Source organism: Heptranchias perlo, chromosome 10, assembly GCF_035084215.1.
Source record: "Heptranchias perlo isolate sHepPer1 chromosome 10, sHepPer1.hap1, whole genome shotgun sequence".
NCBI lineage: Eukaryota > Metazoa > Chordata > Chondrichthyes > Hexanchiformes > Hexanchidae > Heptranchias > Heptranchias perlo.
The window spans coordinates 16,988,605-17,011,446 of record NC_090334.1 but is presented as its reverse complement, the minus strand read 5'-3'; the positions used below and the strand labels follow the sequence as shown (position 1 = coordinate 17,011,446).

The window sequence follows — 22,842 nt, the reverse complement described above, 5'->3', positions numbered from 1 at the left end:
CAGGAGCAGCTCGGCATGAAGGAGGCTACAGAGTCCACGACTACATGTCGAGTGACTCTGAGCCTCCGTGTGCACTGCTGCTCAGAGAGGTCCAGGAAGCTGAGCCTCGGTCTGTGGACCCTGTGGCAAGGGTAGTGCCCTCTGCGACGCATCTCTCTCTGCAGTTGGCCTCCCTCCTGCTGTTCAGGTGGATGTGTCACAGCACTGTGTTGTGGAGCTCCCCGTGTCAGAGGTGGACGGCGTGGCCGGCGAGGCTGGTGATGCTGTTCGCTCTCCGAGGAGGTCATGACTGCAGCTACGGCGGCCCCCATCCGGAAGATGTACATTGAGGGGGTCCGTAAGATAGGTACATGTGTCTGGACACCGGGGTAAGTGTGCAAGTTGGTGAATTTTATTGTTAGGGGGAGGGTGGTGGAGGCTAAACTTTGTCCACAGTGACAGAGTGGCCTCCTGCAATGAGTGAGTGTATCCCCCCTCCCCCCCCCCCCCCCCCCCCCTGTCAAATGGACCTTTGCAGCTGCCACAGGCTGATGGCTGCAACACGTCCATTTCAACTGGGAGTGTTTTCCCCACTACGGGAAACAGTCTCAGTTGATTTGAAAATCCCACCCCTCCTAAAATATCAGGTCTGCAAATGACCTGAAGTATCTACTTAATTACCTTAAGTGGGATCCCGCCGGCTTTAATTGCCGGCAGGAGTCCCGCATGCGGGGGCTGCGCGTGCCTGTAAGCACGTGACTGGGGAACCCGGAAATGGGCGGGTTGAAGCCGGGCTCCGCACCCGCCCCAGGAATTCCCGATTTTCGGAGCCGCCCTGCCACGAACCCGCCGGCTCGGGGGGGTCCAAAAATCGAGCCGCATGTCCCCTCGTTCTTGACTCTCCAGTCAGTGGAAAAAGCCTCTAAGCATCTACCCTGTCAAGCTCTCTAAGAATCTTGTGTTTCAATGAGATCATCTCTCATTCTTCTAAACTCCAAAGAATATAGGCCCATTCTACTCAATCTCTCATAGGACAGCCCTCTCATCCCAGGAATCAATCGAGTGAATCTTCGCTGTACTGCCTCTAAGGTAAGGAGACTAAAACTGTACACAGTACTCCAGGTGTGGCCTCACCAAAGCTCGACAATTGTAGCAAGACTTCCATACTCTTGTACTCCAACCCCCTTGCAATAAAAGCCAACATACCATTTGTCTTCCTAATTTCTTGCTGTACCTGCATGTTAACTTTGTGGTTTGTGTACAAAAACACCCAAATCCCTCTGAACGCCAGCATTTAATAGTTTCTCACCATTTTAAAAAATATTCTGCTTTTCTATTCTTCCAACCAAAGTGAATAACCTTACATTTCCCCACATTATACTCCATCTGCCACCATCTTGCCCACTCACATAACCGGTCTATATCCCTTTGCAGACTCTTTGTGTCTGCCCCTCAGCTTACTTTCTCACTTAGCTTTGTATTATCATCATACTTAGATACATTACACTCGGTCCCTTTATCTAAATCATTAATATAGATTGTAAATAGCTGAGGCCCAAGCACTGATCCTTGCGGCACCCCACTAGTTACAGCCTGCCAACCTGAGAATGACCTGTTTATTCCCACTGTCTGTTTTCTGTCTGTTAACCAATCCTCTGTCCATGCTGATATATTACCCCCAACCCCATGAGCAATTTTGTGTAACAACCTTATTTGAATGCCTTTTGAAAATCCAACTATATTACGTCCACTGGTTTCCCTTTATCCATCTTGCTAATTCCATCCTCAAAAATAAAACTCCAGTAGATTTGTCAAACATGATTTCCCTTTCATAAAACCATGTTGACTCTGCCTAATCATATTATGATTTTTTTTTTTTTTAAGTGCCCCCTTACCACATCCTTAATAATAGATTCCAGCATTTTCCCAACTACTGATGTCAGGCTAACTGGCCTGTAGTTTTCTGTTTTCTTTCTCCCTCTTTTCTTGATAACATGTTACATTTGCTACCTTCCAAACCACTGGGACTATTCTAGAATCTCGGGAATTTTGGAAGATCACAACCAATGCATCCACTATCCCTGCAGCCATCTCTTTTCGAACCCTCGGATGTAAGCCATCAGGTCCAAGGGATTTGTTGGCTTTTAGTCCCATTAATTTCTCCTTTCAAGAAAATAAACTGATCTGAAAACAAGTTTAAACTGCCCACGTAGATTCCAGAATACATTTTTTAAACAACTAATGATCTAATTTTTGAGTTCAGGTAGCAATAAATGGCATGAATTTTGATTTGTCAAACACTATTTCCCTTTCATAAAGCCATGTTGACTCTGCCTATTCACCATGTTGACTCTGCCTAATCATATTATGATTTTTCTAAGTGCCCTGTTACCACATCCTTAATAATGGATTCCAGCACTTTCCTGTCCACTGATATCAGGCTAACTGGCCTGTAGTTCCCTATTTTCTCTCTCCCTCCTTTCTTGAAGACCTTGGAATATATTAGAAATAGTTGCTACTGTCTTGTATGTAAAAGCTGGATGTTCAGAGACCACTGCATGATATTTTCTGAGGGGTCATTGGTTCAGTCTTTTGCAGGTAATTTCTCACAAGCTGAGTAAAAGCTTTATTTTTCTGGAGATTCTTGTGTTGAACGTGAGAGATCTTTAGCGTCTAATATCTTTTATATATTTATGGCACAGGGGCTGGACTCTGCTGCTGAACCTGCATTAATTTAATAAGGGAGCTACGGTTAAACTGGTGATATATGATGGTACTTGCAAAATTGCATAATGGCAGCACTGCTCATGGCAGGTGTTCATCAGTCTTAGATGAAAATTATAGAGAACTTTTTAAAAGTTTGCACTGCATTAAACCTAACTAGGCAGGTGAATGGCTTTTCTGTGTTAAAATGAGCAACTTTTAATGAGGTGGAGCAGGGCACCTGACCAGAAACAACACAAACAAATGCAGTAAAGTTTGTTGTATTTGCACAGCCTATTGAGTCACCACATTTTTTATTAAATATTTCTGCTGTAAGGCATTATGTGGTTAACTTTTGAATATAAAATGTTTAGTTGTTATGTTCTAATCCCATTCTGGCTTTTAAGCCTTGCACCATATGTCAATGTTTCTGATCCTGGCAGTTATACAGAATGTGTTTGACTTTCAATATCAGCAAGAGTTGGTCTGATTTTTTTTCTTCATTCTATTTTGCTTTTTAATAAATTAAAATCTCTGCTGCAAATATTTTTTTTTATCCATTGTTTTAGATCTTCTTTCTAAAATCCATTATGTGGTGGTATAGCACTTTGGAGCTGTTGTATCAACAGAGGCTAGTAGCCTCTCCCTAAGGAGAGAAGAAACTTTGGGGTATGGGGTTGGTAAGAGGAGTTTACACCCTGGAATGCTCTTCGGTATCTCCTAGTGTCTGTAGAGTAACATTGGCAGAGTTCTAGGATCAAATCAACTGCCTCTGATGTTGACCACTGATGGCACCTGGAAAGTCAAGAAAAATGACATAATGAAGATAAATACTTTTTTTTATATATTTGTAATCTACACTTTTTGGTCCAGAAATCTTGACGCTGCTGTATCTTGAGCAGTTTGGCATTGTGGGGGTCGGGGTGGTGGGGGCGGGGGGGGGGGGAGATAAAGGACACCTGATAACTGTCTATATTAATAAATGTTTGAGTGCTGAAATAGCGCGGCAAGGTATGCACTGACTATTTCTTTTTCAGGTGCCATGTATGATGCTTTGGGTTGAAGGTCACAGGGAACCATACCTTTTCTCTGCATTATGCCACCTTCAGTATGTTGCTGTGGTCAGTGCCACATAAGAAAAGTGGAAACAATGATGACTTGGAGTGAGATTAAAGCAGTGATCGAATCTCTGGGTTCTCCTGAGCATTTATAAACTGCATCTGCTTTGCTTTCTGTTACTTTGTGATGTCTTCAGGATCCCAAGATTGAATGACAGCCTTGGAACTTGCTGCTGACTAGTGATTTTTCTGTCTCCGTTCACACCAGAATAATTTAAAGCTATGCAATTTGAATTAAAAAAATTGGAAACTTGTATGTAGCATATTTGAAACTTAAACCACCAGGTGCATTTTTTTTTTAAGTGCAAATTGGGTATTTCTGAATTTCAGAAGAAAACTAACAAAAAATGGGTCCGTGATGAATGTTGAAGTGGACTCGGTCCCTAGATGTTTGAAGTTCAATGTTTTGACCTTAATTAGTCGTGGCATTGAAAGATGTTAGTAGCTTCAACAGTCTGGCAAGCCTGACTGAGTCAGAAAAATAACTCTGGAATTCCAGAACATTCCAGTCCCTCCCCCTCCTAGTCATCGCTTGCTCCTTGTGTGAAAGTTTTCCATTAAGATGAAATTCAGTGTCTCTGTATCTCCTTTGGTGTTGGTTGTCTGAGGTGGACGACACTTGGGTAGGAAATGAAAATGGAAATGGCCAATTTATGGCAATTGGCTCAGTCCTGTCACTTCTCCTCCTGTAGACCAGATGCTATGTTCTTATTTTTTCCTGATGACTTTCTCAGCTATAGTTCACGTTGGATACTTCCAGCTGTTTTGGAATGCGTTTTCCCCACATGTGGCACATCAGCCGTCGTGAAACTTAATGATTTATGTCAGAAGTTCATTTCTGTCCAGTTTTTTTTTTTGAAAAACAACTGTCCAATGGTGCTAGTTTGTCATTTTTCCTTTGCATGTTGTGACCATTTAAATTTCTGACCTTTTGGTCTAATTGGTGTCCATTTGTTTGACAGGTGTTTCTGCCATACTACAGTTTGGGCTCCTCCTAAGGATGTGCTGAAACAGGTCAGTTCTCTGTCTGTGTCTCATTTTATTCAACAGGTTGAGGGTTTTTGGAGTTGGTGGTAGAACACATGGCACTATTGCATCCTATGTCAGAACTGAACATTCTGGAGTCCTTACCCGGTCTGGCCTCTGTGACTCCAGACCCATAGCAATGTGGTTGATTCTTAATTGCCCTCTGAAATGGCCTAGAAGCCACTCAGTTGTAAAATCTCGCTTAAAAAAAGTCACAATAAGAATAAAACCGGACGGACCACCAGGCACCGGACACGACAAAGGCAAACCAAGCCCAGTTGACCCTGCAAAGTCCTCCTCATGAACATCTGGGGACTTGTGCCAAAATTGGGAGAGCTGTCCCACAGACTAGTCAAGCAACAGCCTGACATAGCCATACTCACAGAATCATACCTTTCAGCCAACGTCCCAGGCTCTTCCATCACCATCCCTGGGTATGTCCTGTCCCACTGGCAGGACAGACCGACTAGCGGTGGAGGTACAGTGATATACAGTCAGGAGGGAGTGGCCCTGGGAGTCCTCAACATTGACTCTGGACCCCATGAAATCTCATGGCATCAGGTCAAACATGGGCAAGGAAACCTCCTGCTGATTACCACCTACCGCCCTCCCTCAGCTGATGAATCAGTCCTCCTCCATGTTGAACACCACTTGGAGGAAGCACTGAGGGTAGAAAGGGCACAGAATGTATTCTGGGTGGGGGACTTCAATGTCCATCACCAAGAGTGGCTCAGTAGCACCACTACTGACCGAGCTGGCCGAGTCCTGAAGGACACAGCTGCCAGACTGGGCCTGCGGCAGGTGGTGAGCGAACCAACACGAGGGCCAAACTTACTTGACCTCGTCCTCACCAATCTATCTGTCGCAAATGCATCTGTCCATGACCGTATTGGTAGGAGTGACCACCGCACAGTCCTCGTGGAGATGAAGTCCCGTCTTTGCACTGAGGAAACCATCCAACGTGTTGTGTGGCACTACCACCGTGCTAAATGAGCTAGATTCAGAACAGATCTAGCAGCTCAAAACTGGGCATCCATGAGGCATTGTGGGCCATCAGCAGCAGCAGCAAAATTGTATTCCAGCACAATCTGTAACCTCATGGCCCGGCATATTCCTCACTCTACCATTACCAACAAGCCAGGGGATCAACCCTGGTTCAATGAGTGGTGTAGAAGAGCATGCCAGGAGCAGCACCAGGCATACCTAAAAATGAGGTGCCAACCTGGTGAAGCTACAACTCAGGACTACATGCATGCTAAACAGCGGAAGCAACAAGCAATAGACAGAGCTAAGCGATTCCACAACCAACGGATCAGATCAAAGCTCTGCAGTCCTGCCACATCCAGTCGTGAATGGTGGTGGACAATTAAACAACAAACGGGAGGAGGCTCTGTAAACATCCCCATTCTCAATGATTGCGGAGTCCAGCACGTGAGTGCAAAAAACAAGGCTGAAGAGTTTGCAACCATCTTCAGCCAGAAGTGCCAAGTAGATGATCCATCTCGGCCTCCTCCCGATATCCCCATCATCACAGAAGCCAGTCTTCAGCCAATTTGATTCACTCCACGTGATATCAAGAAACGGCTGAGTGCACTGGATACAGCAAAGGCTATGGGCCCTGACAACATCCCAGCTGTAGTGCTGAAGACTTGTGCTCCAGAACTAGCTGCGCCTCTAGCCAAGCTGTTCCAGTACAGCTACAACACTGGCATCTACCCGACAAAATGGAAAATTTCCCAGGTATGTCCTGTCCACAAAAAGCAGGACAAATCCAATCCGGCCAATTACCGCCCATCAGTCTACTCTCAATCATCAGCAAAGTGATGGAAGGTGTCGTCGACAGTGCTATCAAGCGGCACTTACTCACCAATAACCTGCTCACCGGTGCTCAGTTTGGGTTCCGCCAGGACCACTCTGCTCCAGACCTCATTACAGCCTTGGTCCAAACATGGACAAAAGAGCTGAATTCCAGAGGTGAGGTGAGAGTTACTGCCCTTGACATCAAGGCAGCATTTGACCAAGTGTGGCACCAAGGAGCCCTAGTAAAATTTGAAGTCAATGGGAATCGGGGGGGAAAACTCTCCAGTGGCTGGAGTCATACCTAGCACAAAGGAAGATGGTGGTGGTTGTTGGAGGCTAATCGTCTCAGCTCAGGGCATTGCTGCAGGAGTTCCTCAGGGCAGTGTCCTCTGCCCAACCATCTTCAGCTGCTTCATCAATGACCTTCCCTCCATCATAAGTTCAAAAATGGGGATGTTCGCTGATGATTGCACAGTGTTCAGTTCCATTCGCAACCCCTCAAATAATGAAGCAGTCCGAGCCTGCATGCAGCAAGACCTGGACAACATCCAGGCTTGCGCTCATAAGTGGCAAGTAACATTCGCGCCAGACAATTGCCAGACAATGATCATCTAAAACAAGAGAGGGTCTAACCACCTCCCCTTGACATTCAATGGCATTACCATCATCGAATCCCCCACCATCAACATCCTGGGGGTCACCATTGATCAGAAACTTAACTGGACCAGCCATATAAATACTGTGGCTACAAGAGCAGGTCAGAGGCTGGGTATTCTGCGGCGAGTGACTCACCTCCTGACTCCCCAAAGCCTTTCCACCATCGACAAGGCACAAGTCAGGAGTGTGATGGAATACTCTCCACTTGCCTGGATGAGTGCAGCTCCAACAACACTCAAGAAGCTCGACACCATCCAGGACAAAGCAGCCCGCTTGATTGGCACCCCATCCACCACCCTAAACATTCACTCCCTTCACCACTGGCGCACTGTGGCTGCAGTGTGGACCATCCACAGGATGCACTGCAGCAACTCGCCAAGGCTTCTTCAACAGCACCTCCCAAACCCGCGACCTCTACCACCTAGAAGGACAAGAGCAGCAGGTACATGGGAACAACACCACCTGCACGTTCCCCTCCAAGTCACACACCATCCCGACTTGGAAATATATCGCCGTTCCTTTATCGTCGCTCGGTCAAAATCCTGGATCTCCCTACCTAACAGCACTGTGGGAGAACCTTCACCACACGGACTGTAGCGGTTGAAGAAGGCGACTCACCACCACCTTCTCAAGGGGCAATTAGGGATGGGCAATAAATGCCGGCCTCGCCAGCGACGCCCACACCCCATGAACGAATAAAAAAAGTGTCTGGTAAACCTGGACAGATGCAGAGATATGCTCCCACGACTCTACCCTATCAGTGTGCCAACCCTCAATCTGAGAAATCACAATCCATCAATTTAAAAGTTCTGATTTAACACGCTATCAGCAGAATGATTTTGGTATGGACATTCCACTAGTGATCACACTGCCTATGTGCTGCACGTTGTCACGACGTGGTCCATCTCCAAAGTTTGACCGAGTATGCCACTGTATACTTCTAAACAAGTTGCCAACATATGGCCTTCCAACAAACGTTGCTCTCTTTTTCTCTCTCTCTGTTTTCTCCCTTTCTTTCCCTATCTATTTTCTTTTTCTTTCTCTCTATTTTCTCGCTCAATTCTCTCCATCGTTCTGCCTCTCGTTCTCCACGGCGCGCTCGGTCTCTCTCCATGGCGCGCGCGCGATCTTTTCTCGCTCGCCACGGCGTGCTCTCGCTCTCTGTTGCCGTGGCGCGCGTTCTCTCTCTCTCTCTCTCTCTCTCTCTGTCGCCGCAGTGCGCGCGCGCACTCTCTGTCCCCTCTCTCTCTCGCTCCCTCCCTCTCTCGCTCCCTCCCTCTCTCGCTCCCTCCCTCTCTCGCTCCCTCCCTCTCTCGCTCCCTCCCTCTCTCGCTCCCTCCCTCTCTCGCTCCCTCCCTCTCTCGCTCCCTCCCTCTCTCGCTCCCTCGCTCCCTCCCTCTCTCGCTCCCTCTCTCGCTCCCTCCCTCTCTCGCTCCCTCCCTCTCTCGCTCCCTCCCTCTCTCGCTCCCTCCCTCTCTCGCTCCCTCCCTCTCTCGCTCCCTCCCTCTCTCGCTCCCTCCCTCTCTCGCTCCCTCCCTCTCTCGCTCCCTCCCTCTCTCGCTCCCTCCCTCTCTCGCTCCCTCCCTCTCTCGCTCCCTCCCTCTCTCGCTCCCTCCCTCTCTCGCTCCCTCCCTCTCTCGCTCCCTCCCTCTCTCGCTCCCTCCCTCTCTCGCTCCCTCCCTCTCTCGCTCCCTCCCTCTCTCGCTCCCTCCCTCTCTCGCTCCCTCCCTCTCTCGCTCCCTCCCTCTCTCGCTCCCTCCCTCTCTCGCTCCCTCCCTCTCTCGCTCCCTCCCTCTCTCGCTCCCTCCCTCTCTCGCTCCCTCCCTCTCTCGCTCCCTCCCTCTCTCGCTCCCTCCCTCTCTCGCTCCCTCCCTCTCTCGCTCCCTCCCTCTCTCGCTCCCTCCCTCTCTCGCTCCCTCCCTCTCTCGCTCCCTCCCTCTCTCGCTCCCTCCCTCTCTCGCTCCCTCCCTCTCTCGCTCCCTCCCTCTCTCGCTCCCTCCCTCTCTCGCTCCCTCCCTCTCTCGCTCCCTCCCTCTCTCGCTCCCTCCCTCTCTCGCTCCCTCCCTCTCTCGCTCCCTCCCTCTCTCGCTCCCTCCCTCTCTCGCTCCCTCCCTCTCTCGCTCCCTCCCTCTCTCGCTCCCTCCCTCTCTCGCTCCCTCCCTCTCTCGCTCCCTCCCTCTCTCGCTCCCTCCCTCCCTCTCTCGCTCCCTCCCTCTCTCGCTCCCTCCCTCTCTCGCTCCCTCCCTCTCTCGCTCCCTCCCTCTCTCGCTCCCTCCCTCTCTCGCTCCCTCCCTCCCTCGCTCCCTCCCTCCCTCGCTCCCTCCCTCCCTCGCTCCCTCCCTCCTCGCTCCCTCCCTCGCTCGCTCCCTCCCTCGCTCGCTCCCTCCCTCGCTCGCTCCCTCCCTCGCTCGCTCCCTCCCTCGCTCGCTCCCTCCCTCGCTCGCTCCCTCCCTCTCTCGCTCCCTCCCTCTCTCGCTCCCCGCCCCCCCGCCCCCTCTCGCTCCCTCCCTCTCTCGCTCCCCGCCCCCCCGCCCTCTCTCGCTCCCCGCCCTCTCTCGCCCCCTCCCTCTCTCGCCCCCTCCCTCTCTCGCTCCCCGCCCTCTCTCGCTCCCCGCCCTCTCTCGCCCCCTCCCTCTCTCGCCCCCTCCCTCTCTCGCCCCCTCCCTCTCTCGCCCCCTCCCTCTCTCGCCCCCTCCCTCTCTCGCTCCCTCCCTCTCTCGCTCCCTCCCTCTCTCGCTCCCTCCCTCTCTCGCTCCCTCCCTCTCTCGCTCCCTCCCTCTCTCGCCCCCCGCCCCCTCGCGCGCCCCCCCGCCCCCTCGCGCGCGCCCCCCGCCCCCTCGCGCGCGCCCCCCGCCCCCTCGCGCGCGCCCCCCGCCCCCTCGCGCGCGCCCCCCGCCCCCTCGCGCGCGCCCCCCGCCCCCTCGCGCGCGCCCCCCGCCCCCTCGCGCGCGCCCCCCGCCCCCTCGCGCGCGCCCCCCGCCCCCTCGCGCGCGCCCCCCGCCCCCTCGCGCGCGCCCCCCGCCCCCTCGCGCGCGCCCCCCGCCCCCTCGCGCGCGCCCCCCCGCCCCCTCGCGCGCGCCACGCCCCCGCCCCCTCGCGCGCGCCCCCCCGCCCCCTCGCGCGCGCCCCCCGCCCCCTCGCGCGCGCCCCCCCGCCCCCTCGCGCGCGCCGCCCGCCCCCTGGCTCCCCGCCCCCATCTCGAGCTGAGACATTATGATTATCAATTCAAAATCATTTTCCCTAAGTGTTTTACTCTTTTTATTTGAATACTTGTTCTTGAATTTAAGGTGGGATGGCAAAAATTTTATGTACCATTTCTTAAACATCAAGATCAATAACTCCATTAAAATATCCCACCCCAGAGTTCCCTGGTATCTTGCTTACTGTGATGTTAAGCAGCAGACCTTTTAATAACTTTTCCTTAAAGGAAAATTGACTCATTACTAGGAATAATAACATTTTACATGCTAAAAATAACATGCTTCATAAAGGATTTGATCTGCGGTATTAATGATCCTTGTTTCTCAGCCTTGAAGCTTTTAAATATTTGTGTTGCAGTACTGTGGGCATCAAACGTACACTCACTTTTCAAAGGTTTAAAGGTTAAATACTTGACGTTTGTTAGGATTTTGAGAATGCTAGTGTGAAGTAAAGGACAGCCTTCCCATCTGCCAGAGGAAGTTAAGGCAGAGAGAATGCCAAGCGAGGGCTGTTTGTTTAACCCTTTCACTGGCACCATATAATTACATTTCAGCTGGATATGTGCAGCATGTCGTACTATTCAAATGTAAGGGCTGCTTTATTTATCTGGCACAGACCTGACCCAGTTGTAGTAAATATATCTGGAAGCTGGGTATCTTTATAGCCATCTGTTTTTATCTTTTTTTTTCCCTCCAGTTTTTTTTCCTCACTTCCTGAAGGCTCTGATTCTCGTTGATGTATAGTTCTTCTGGCCTCTGCTGCTTTGCTCACTTGGTGGTTGTTCAACTGTGGAGGGCATCATAGCCCAGGCTGAGCCTGTTCTCACCTGCGCGCACATGATTTTTTTTTTCCCCAGCAGTGGTCACTGGATTGCGATTAGGAATAGCCGCTGCCTTATTTCCTCCTCCACCCCTTTCCCTAGCCCAGGGCACTGAGGCCAATTGTAATGTCCATGTGCTTCCCTGGTTCACTTTAGCTATCTGGAGTAGAAACCTGCCCTCTTTTGATCTCATAGCTTGGTACCACAGTCCGTTTACCCAGTAATCCATTAGTTGAATCTATAACCATTATTTTAAAGCTTCGAGTAAACAGGAATATGGAAATCTGAGGTGGATTTTGCACAGACCATGGTGATGCAGCAGATCATCGTGCACTGGAACAAGTACATTCTTAAAGCATTGAAAAAAATTCTGTTGCTATGGCTGTGACTGCAGGACCATTTTAATTGGCTAGCTTGGGTCCCCTATTGATTGGTGGCAGTGCGGTTGCTAGGGGAGCGTTTTCCTGTTTTTCAGCATGGAGTTTTCTCCAGCACATTGGGTGGGGGGGGTGGGGTGCGGTGGGGGGAGGAAGGAAGACAGCTGTTGAGAGTTTAAACAGTGAGCATCTTCTGTTATGCCCTTAAATGGAATAAAAATACTTCTGTGAAAATTTTACTTCATGGGTGTTAGCTCGTCTCACAGCACATTTCAAGGTTTCGATGCACCCTGTTAAAGTATATAATTGAGTCTTTACAAGGGGCCAATGCTTATCTTGAATTAAAATATTCTGCGCTACAGACCGTTCAGATTGCTGAAACCCACTAGTGAGGGCTGTTTGTTTAACCCTTTCACTGGTACCATATAATTACATTTCAGCTTGATATGTACAGCATGTCGTACTATTTGAATGTGAGAGCTGCTGTATTTATCTAGCTGGCAGACCTGACCCAGTTGTCCTTTGGGCTGAGTATATATATCTGGTAGTTGAGTATCTCTATAATCCATCTATTTATCTTTTTTTCCTCACTTTCCTGTTGAGGTGTTAAGTGGAAGTATGTAGATGAACAGTGAGCAGACTAGTATTTGCAGAGGTGAGAGTGGATGCTGTTGAAATGGGAATCACAGTGCTTGGTTAATGAGCTTTTATGGTTTCACTCCTCACTCTCCCTTCTGATCACAATGGATTTATTCAGATCTGTATTGAGTGCTAGTTCTGCAGAAATTATCCTGGAGTGTTACTCTTGTAATTGTTTTTCTCCGACTTTGCTAAATTCTTATTCAATTGCATCTATATCACCAGCCAAAGAATGACAAGGTTGTGAAATTTCCAACACAAAAATTAAAACTTGTCACAGAAAGGCAGGTAGGTGGGGCTAAGCTAAATGCTGTAGACCTAAGGAAAATGTGATGTGGAGATGCCGGTGATGGACTGGGGTTGACAATTGTAAACAATTTTACAACACCAAGTTATAGTCCAGCAATTTTATTTTAAATTCACAAGCTTTCGGAGGCTTCCTCCTTCGTCAGGTGAACGATGTGAGGAAGGAGGAAGCCTCCGAAAGCTTGTGAATTTAAAATAAAATTGCTGGACTATAACTTGGTGTTGTAAAATTGTTTACAATAAGGAAAATGTAAATAGGCTTCATTGGTACTCTGCTCGGATGGAGACGATGCTATCAATGAACTGAATGTTTGAAGAGTGCCAGCAAGTGCATTCCTGCATGATAAAGCAATCAGAAATCTGACTCAAACCAACATCTGTTTTAAAAGCAACTTCTGGAGTAAGTATTTTATTTTCGGCGAGATTTCTTTGCTCTTTTTTAAACTGTAGATATGTTTGGCTTCTGTGTTTCAGATTACTCTAGTTCCCAATGTCACAGATATTATTTTTACTTGCCCAGATATCTCTAAATTTGTAGCATGCCCAGGGAATGAACAGAGAGCCCTCTTCAGTTTATTTTAGCTACTAGTTTCACCATGATCCTGCGATCCTCCTTGTCTGTGAAAGGCAGAGGAATAAAATCACATTAGAATTTGGTTTAAGTTTTTAATTGCCAAATGCATTTTTTAAACAGTGGAACAAGAAGCCAATACTAACACAAGCTATATTTTTACAGTAGTTGAACTCATGAAGTAGAAAATAAGAAATAGTTCACAACTCATGTCCTAAACAATGGTAAGTAATAATCTCATGTGTCCATTCTTTTCCTTTTCTCACTATTTGAGGTTTAAGCCTGGGGTCAGTGCACTCTCACTTCTGAGTCAGCTGGTCATGGGTTCAAGCCCCACTCCAGACACTTGAGCACCTAATCTAGGCTGACACTCCAGTGCAGTACTGAGGGAGCGCTGGACTGTCAAGAGGTGCCACCTTTCGGATAAGGTGTTAAACTATTTCAGATAGACGTAAAGATCCTATGATACTATATGAAGAAGGTGGTGTCTGGCCAACATTTATCCTTCAAACACCATCACTAAAACAGATTAGCTGGTCATTTATCTCACTGCTGTTTCTGGAACCTTGCTGTGTGCAAATTAACTTTGGTGTTTCCCTCCATTGCAACAGTGCTCACACTTCAAAAAGCACTTCAATGGGTGTGAAGCGCTTTGTCAAATCTTGAAAGGCGCTATATAAATGCAATTTCTTTTTGCTCTTTTCTTTCTTTTGCTCTATCCTTTCTTTCTTGCTTTCTCTCTCTCTTTGTGGGGCGTATTATCAGTGAGTGAATCTGGATTTTAGCTACGTGCCTGACAGTTAACCAAGCCAATATCAAGCTGCACCTTAAGTTTGTTTCCGTCTTTCTTTCTGGGACACAATATCAGTGAGTGAATCTGTGTTTTAACGATGTGCCTGACACAGTTAACACAGCCAATATCAAGCTGCGCCTTAAGCAAAAATGCTTCATTTTTTTTTCACAGGTACTTGATGGGTTAGACCAGTACAGCTTAAACTGCATTTTACAGTAGGCCTTTTGCTGAAATGTAAACATTTTTTTAACATGTACATAAATTGGGGGAAATGTTTTTAATCCGCTTTCTATTTGTAGTAATCGCAGTGTTTCCTGTAAAAGGAACCTATTTGACTGACTCTGGGCAGCTGGTAGTCAAATCCTGTTCATTATTCACTCGGGCTTTCTTCTGCTTCTCAAATGTGAACTAAAAGTTTTGCAAGTGAAGTCTTAAATTTGTTAACCTAACCTGCCAGCAAGCCCTGGTTCTTTGGGATAGGGATTGAGCAACAAGGTTTAGACTAACTGCAGGGTTGACTTCCGAAGGCCTTGACCAACTCAGCATTTTGCCGGAAAATGTATTATTTGCCCAACTACTGATACATAAACATTTAAGGCCTCTCATGAATTGTGTTGTATCACTATTTTCCCAAGTTGCAAGGTGAAAGGGAGAATAAAATATTTACACATTATTTTGAAACAAGGTTATACAGGGGAGTAAAGATGTGAGCTCATTAAGGTTAGAAAGCAGTCAATCCAATTCCTCACCAAAACTATGAAAAGATAAATTAATTTGCATGTTGCATTTACACAGCGACAGGAAGGATCGAGCAGAATAGTGCAAACGATTTGAAATCACTCCCACGCGTCACATTTTTTTGCTGCTGTATGTGGGGAAAAGTCTGTGGGGTGTTTTTCTTCTCCCCCACCCCATTTCTGAAGGAGCAGTTCCGCAAGTGCTAGCAACCTTCTCCCACCCCACCCCCTGCAACAAGCCATGCTTTATGGGTGAGCCTAGACACTGACTGCTATTTAACAGGGGTGTTGGTGGTGGGGGGGGGGTGGGGGGGAGATGGGGGCATCTGTCTAGCTGTTTAACTGGGGGGGTGGGGGAATCACGGCCATACTGTTTAACTGGGGGGGGGGGGGGGAGGGAATCACGGCCATGCTGTTTAACTAGGGGGGGTTGGGGAATCACAGCCATGCTGTTTAACTGGGGGGGGGGGGGAATCACAGCCATGCTGTTTAACTTGGGGTGGGGGGGGGGGGGAATCACAGCCATGCTGTTTAACTGGGGGGGGAGGGAATCACAGCCATGCTGTTTAACTGGGGGGGGGGGGGGGGGGAATCACAGCCATGCTGTTTAACTGGGGGGGGGGGGGAATCACAGCCATGCTGTTTAACTTGGGGTGGGGGGGGGAAATCACAGCCATGCTGTTTAACTGGGGGGGTGGGGGAATCACAGTCAAGCCGTAATCCTGCCCTCACATGATGCCCACTTTCCTACAGGGTGCCTTGGAATCCTAGGAATCGGGCAGGGTTGCTATTCTCATTTGTACATTTCTTTGGTCCTCACCTGCTGAGCCATTGGGGAAGCTGTGATCTTTTTCAATGGAGGTTTATTGAGTATTGCAAGCGACCTGTGTGAAAGTCAAAAGGGTGCATTCATATTGCCACTGATGGAATTCTGAGCGAATTGTTCCTGTACTAACCTCTCGTTTGGAGGCCCCGTTCACACAAGCAGCTCCAAAACCCAATCAGAAGTCATGGGAACTCATATGGTGCTGATGGCATGACACATGTACGCCTAACAGGGGAATTTTAGAGGCATTAGAATTATTTTTAATGATTTAGCAAAAATCCCTCTGCTCGTCCACCTCTCTCAGCTTTCACCCATTACCTTTTTTAACCAAAATATAAAACCTCACATTTACTCATTGAATTCCATCTGCCACTTTTTTGCCCATTCCATCATTTTATCAATATCCCCTTACAGCTTCTGTTTGGTCCTCTGAATTATTGACTCTGCCTTCTATTTTAGTATAATTTGAAAATTTTTGACACTACTCCCTCTAGCCCTATATCTAAATCACTGCTGTGCACAGTGAGCAGAAATGGTCTGTGAACAGAATCTTGTGGGACACCATTACCTACTTACAACCATTCTGAGCATCTGTAATGATTGATTTCTTCATTCCCGTGGAACAAAACCCAACGTCTGTTCAGTCCAAGTCATGTGGTGTCCCATCATGATTTAGTTGTGGGAGCTGTCTTTTTCTACTGGCATAGCTTCTTGCAATCACTCTCCCTCCCCCCACCCCCCCAAAACAAAATCAGTGTTTTCTTCCTTCCTCCCTCCCTCCTTTCTCCTCACTTCCATCAACTCTGTATCCATCACTTTTCCCAAGGATTAATATTGACTGGGAAGTGTATAAGTAGTAATGCATCTCTGCTAAGAACATATTTGGCCCAACTTGCTTGGGTGGGGTGGGGTGGGGGAGGGGGGGGAGGGGGGAGAAGGGGAAGGTTTTGATGGTTTATAACTTGCTCGGTGGGGGAGGGGTGCGATGGTTGTGTCAGATTCTGGACATGCTACTCAGTCGGGTTGAGGAAGAGAAAGGGATAACTTATTGGGTGGTTGTGGGGGGACAGGGGGTGGGGGGTGGGGGGTTGCTGGATGGTGCTTTGGCATTCATGCTATGATGTGTTCAGCAGCTCGGGAAGCCGTACATGTGTCAGGTTGAAATTGCTCAGCCAGGGGAAAGTGGAGGGGAGTAGGTTCCGGCCATATTGGTCATTTGGAGAGGGGGGGGGTTTGTTCAGTTGGGGAGCATCCTACTGGAATGATTCAAGGCATGCTAGTCAATTGGGGGGAAATGCAACATGGGATGGGCTGTGATCATCTGGTTTATGTCCAAAATTTTCCAGTGTTAGTGTCCAAAACTGAATGCCAGCTAAACGTTTGACCACCACAGAGAAATACGATTGCCTCATTACCAGCGCTTTCCTCTACCACGTTAAATTGGCTGGTGTAATGGGGAGGTGAGATATTGGCGGGGGGGGGGCGGGGGTGCTTCATGGGGAGGACTGTGGATGTGGGAAGGCGAGCGCTCAGATGATTAGAGCGGAGGGCTGTAAAATTGAATTCACTTAAATTTATATAGTTTCAACTCTATGCATTACTACATTATCGTTTTTTAAAAAAAATTCGTTCATGGGATATTGGCGTCGCTGGCAAGGCCGGCATTTATTGCCCATCTCGAATTGCCCTTGGGAAGGTGGTGGTGAGCCGCCGCCTTGAGTCACTGCAGTCCATTTGGAGAAGGTTCTCCCACAGTGGTGTTAGGTAGGGAGTTCCAGGATTTTGACCCAGCGACGATGAAGGAACGGTGACATATTTCCAAGTCGGGATGGTGTGTGACTTGGAGGGAAACGTGCAGGTGGTTGTTCCCATGTGCCTGCTGCCCTTGTCCTTCTAGGTGGTAGAGATTGTGGGTTTGGAAGGTGCTGTTGAAGAAACCTTAGCGAGTTGCTGCAGTGCATCCTGTGGATGGTACACACTGCAGCCACTATGTGCCGGTGGTGGAGGGAGTGCCAATCAAGCTGGCTGCTTTGTCCTGGATGGTGTCGAGCTTCTTGAGTGTTGCTGGAGCTGCACTCATCCAGGCAAGTGGAGAGTATTCCATCGCACTTCTGACTTGTGCCTTGTAGATGGTGGAAAGGCTTTGGGGAGTCAGGAGGTGAGTCACTCGCCGCAGAATACGCAGCCTCCGACCTGCTCGTGTAGCCACAGTATTTATATGGCTGGTCCAGTTAAGTTTCTGATCAATGGTGACCTCCAGGATGTTGATGGTGGGGGATTCGGCGATGGTAATGCTGTTGAATGTCAATGGGAGGTGATTATCTATGCAGTTCTATCAAATTATCAATTCTGAAAGAACTGTTGACTGCAGAGATAGCGAAGAAAAGTTTTGTAATGGGCTGAATAAAAAGTGGGCAGGGGAGAAATTGCTAATTTTAAGCAATAAATTCAGAGGGAAGAGATCTCGCTGAAGGCTGAAAGACGAGATTAAAAGACGAAAATACCACAATTTTAAAATTACATTTTAAAAAATGAAACCAAAGAGATGAAACAAGATGGCAGCGGAAGGCTCTGAAGATGGTCTCAGACTTGGCACAATGTCACCAAGCAGCCAGATTATGTAATTACAGTTTAACAAGTTGACGTAGGCAAAACTCATTATAAATGTGGACACAGGAAATTATAATGGGGGAAAAAGTAACGCACAACGTGACAACAGGAAGCTAAGTGGTCTCGTTAGGAAGTGTGAGCAGAAGTAAGATTTTAATGTATTATTATAGATAAATGTATCTCTGCGTTCCAGTGCAATAAACTGACTGAACAGCTGAAAACTGCAAGTAGAAAACTCCCAAATGCAAATTATTTGGAATTCAGCACATTTAATACTGAAACTTTTAACAATTTTGAGAATAAATAATATTATAAAATTGATCAATTCCTGAACCTACTTTTTCCTTCCCTGTCCCCCCACCGTTTTCAACTCTGCCACTTGACCAGGAAGATTGAAAATACTTTCAGACCTGGCCGTTCAGACTCTACAACTTTCGAATAAAGAAAGAAAAAAAAATGGATTTTATGGAACTCCTTTCAGGACATCCCAAAGCACTTTACAGCCAATTAAGTACTTTTGAAGTGTAGTCACTATTGTAATGTAGGTAACATGGCAGCCAATTTGCGTACAGCAAGGTTCTGCCAACAGCAATCTGGTAATGACCAGATAATCTGCTTTTAATGCTGTTGGTTGAGGGATAAAAATTGGCCAGGACACTGGGGAACACTCCCTTGCTCTTCTTCGAAATAGTGTCATGGAATCTTTTACATCCACATGAGAGGGCAGACGGGGCCTCGGTTTAACGACTCATCCGAAAGACGGCACCTCCGATAGTGCAGCACTCACTGCATTGGAGTATTGCATTGGAGTGTGCGCCTAGATTTTGTGCTCGTCTTTGGGATGAGGCTGGAACCCACAAACTTCTGACTCGGGTAAGAGTATCTACCACTGAACCACAGCAAATGCTGCTGGAAAACCTATTGGTGTTTCTTTTCAGTAGAACTGTAACACAGTACTGCAAGTAAAAGGTTAAAAGTATCAATCATATTGCTCTGTGATAACATTGGTGGTTTTCCAGGATCCTACAAAGCTATTTTGTCCCCTAACAGTTTTCACTGTACAAAATGTCTCCTATCATCTATGAATAAGATTTTTTGCACTGCAATACCTAGCAAGGAACAATGACATCTCTGTACTAGAATATCTAAGGATATTATCTGTACAACACGAGGTGCAAGACCTATTCTAATGTGACTTGATTATTTACCACAATCTGTTCTATAAAAGGGATAAAAATTCTTTTTTGAGTTTTTTGTAATAAACATTGGGGAAGACTGCAAAGTACGACAAAAAACCCCGTTTCAAATAACATTCCGTGTTCCTTCCAGAGAATTTCAGCTTCCTGTGAGAACAATTGCTTATTGGATAGCCTGCTCACCACCTGCATAGTGAATATTTCCAATGATCTTGTGTTCAATCTATAGCCTTATAATCTTGTCACTTTGTTTTCAATATTTTAGACAAAAGAAGCTGCAGAGACTTTTACTCAGTATAGTTTTGAATGTTGATGTTGGCATCAAATTTTATTTTGATATATAAGAAATTCGATTAAAAAATGAAAAGGCCCAAATTTGAGCAAAAATAAACACTGACTGTTAAGGGGGAGGATTATAGAAACTAGAATCTAAACTATAAAATCTGACTGCCCTGTGTTCATTACGGTTACCAAGTATTGCAAAACTAGACATACAGCTGTTACTAATTGGGGCAGAATTTATCTTCAGACATGTTCCCTCCCTCCCTCCCACCCAGTCCAAACCCTTCATTCCTTTCCAAGATCTCAGCAATCCCCTGCTTCTGCACTCCTGTACAAATACAACTCTGATCAAGCACCAAAACATTATTATTTTTTCCAGATAGCTATACATGCAATGGGTACAATATATGAACTTTTTTGGGGGTTTCTACCCAGATGTTTTCAACATAAGAAATCTGTTGCAGATACTCATTCTCTCTCTCCCCTTTTCCAGCCCCTGCCCCGTCTTAACTTTAATTTTGCTTGTCTGTGCGACAGATGTTATTCTGCTATGTGTTGGAAGACAATATATTTAAAAATAAATCTGAGAAAATAATGTACTAATGTTCAAGCTTGTGGAAAAAGGCAAGTTAGATGGACCATCAAACTGTCTTTCAAAGGACTTCACTTAATAAGTGACAGTACATGAAACATATGTAGCATGCTGTAGAAGCAAAGAGACACAAAGGGACATTGTTTCTCTGTAATCCCTTTCTGGACTATGTAATGACATTGAGAGTATTAATACAGTACTATATTTGTTATGACTGGATGGTGTAGAAACTTCATTGCTTTTCCCTTACTGTTTCCCCTTCGCTTATCCCCCTGAATAACTTCACCAAACTGACAAACTATGCTTGAATGTTGTGGAAACTAACCCCATTTCTGATTTCTGTCTCATTTCCTCCTTCCAATATCCTGAAGGAGAGGACTACACCTCCACCTGACACCAAAAGAACAGTGTAAAATGGTCACATTCAAATTGGTGCACTGGTAGCAAGACCACCCGGTATAGACTGATGGTTTACACTGGTTAATTTTATACCATCATCGACAAAAGGTTTGGGTTTTAACGCAGAAACAAACCCTTGTGGGCTTTTGTGCTGTCACCAACGTGTTACTGATTGAAAAATCATAAAACTCTCTATGGCAGTTTTTCTGTGCTTTGGTTCTTGGGATATGGCAAGGCATTTGGTATTTATTGCCCATCCCTAGTTGCCTTGAGACCTAATCACATGTAGGTCAGACCAGATTGGGGGTCACCGGTAGCTTTGTAGACGTTGGGCTTGTATGATAATTCGGCAATTTTCATGATTTTATCTGGTAGCAAATTACCAGATTTATTGATTTCAGTTTCTCATGGTGGGATTGGAATCACGCCCTTTGGGTTCCCAATCCAAGTGCTATGACTACTAGGCTGCTGTATCTGTACATGTTATTCGGCCTAACCAGTCTGTGTTGGCGTTTACTCTCCACACGAGCAAATAGTTGTAATCACGTTTACCCATCCTGTTCACGTTGACCTTTCAATCCCTTTTCCTTCAGTCACCTATCCATTCAAATCTTGAATGTTGACATAGTTTCTGCCTCGACCACTGACCCTGGAAGTGAATTCCGTAGCCTCACGGTTCTCTGTATGAAGAAGTTTCCCCTGCCCTCTGTTCTAAATCGCTCACATTTAATCTTGTATTTATGGCCCCTCGTTCTTGACCCCTGAACCACTGCAAACAATCTGTTTTCTACCCTGTTCCATCCTTTCATACTTTTAAACACCTCTGTTATGTCGCCCCATAATCTGCTTCTTTCTAACGATAAAAGACCCAACTTTTCAAGTCTGTATGTATTTGTATTTCCTCATACTAGGCAGCATCCTAGGAATTGCAATGTACTCTCTCCAAAGCTGCAATAATCTTCCTATAGTGTGGAGCCCCAATACTTCACACAGTACTCCAACTAAGGTCTTATTAAGGTTTTATATAGGTTCATCATTACCTCTTGGCTTTTATATTCTATGGCTCTTGAGAGAAAACCTAGAATACTATTAGCTTTTTTTTTAAACTGTCCTTTCAACCTGAGGTGCTGTCTTTAATGTTACGTGAGCCCCAATGATGGTACCCTGCAACACAGCACAAATCCTCATTAGTGTCACCAGCACCATCTGAGAGTACAATTTATTGTAAATTATTTACAGAGCCAACAAGAAGCTAATGGTTTGGAATAATTGGCCTGCTGCTTAACATAGATTGATGTGGAAGGCTCCACCCTTTCCTTAACTATAACTCAACTTAATACACTGTATTTGATACAGGCAAAATTAGAATAGACAGTCCACGATGAACCTTCTAAGCACGCGTCACCTTTTTTAAAGAAGATTTACACAAGATAGTTTAAGATTCCTCTGATTTCCAACTTGGCTGAAAATGGCCCCTGAATGTAGGAAATTTGATCAAACCAGGCTGCATGCCATCCAGAGGACAAATTGAGCAACTGCATCATCCCATAGAGAATCCATTTTCTATTTGGCCACATTATATACACACATTCATAGACATACACATGTACAGTTTCTGTTTTCTGGAAATCAACTATACTGTGTCATCTAGGAACTTGCAGTGATTTCATTTTGTAATTGTTGAGTCTTCATTGTGGAGGATGACATAGCTTGCACTTTTTTTTTAGACCCATAATTACAGTGTAGCTTTGCAATCATCCCCATGTGTCCATCATATGATGTGTACCGGAACCTTAACATTTTTTGCAAAAAATGCCGGGCATTCAAATTCGGATGCTAATAAATTGCTCAAGCTTTGTTTGGTACTTTTTGGTGTGTGTGTGTGTGTGTGTGTGTGTGTGTGGTTTGCTGCAGCTCTGTGATATGCTGTGAAGTAAAAACCCAATGGCACTATATGGTGTCATCCATAGTTGGATTCATTCACAAGAAACATTAATTATCCTGAACAGTATTCATGTCCCATCTGTTGAATTCCATGACGCACTTCCAGTGTTTGTGTGTGTTTTTCCTCTCTCTCTTGTTATTCATACTTCAGTAAAGTGTAATGGTGGCTGTGTGATTCTTTCATATTGGATTTACTTGAACACTCAGCAGCACAACTATAGATGTTGTCCTTCCAAATTTATTTGGGATGGGAGCAATTGGAGGTA

General features: G+C 46.4%; 1 protein-coding gene across 2 annotated transcripts in view; it reads left to right on the top strand.

The window, feature by feature from the left end:
- Positions 1–22,842, top strand: part of sipa1l1 (signal-induced proliferation-associated 1 like 1) — a 348,364-nt gene that overhangs the window by 145,815 nt on the left and 179,707 nt on the right. For both annotated transcript variants that reach the window (XM_067991257.1, XM_067991258.1), the window contains exon 3: positions 4,763–4,814. The gene's annotated coding sequence lies outside the window, so the exon portion shown is untranslated. The remainder of the gene's footprint in view (positions 1–4,762; positions 4,815–22,842) is intronic.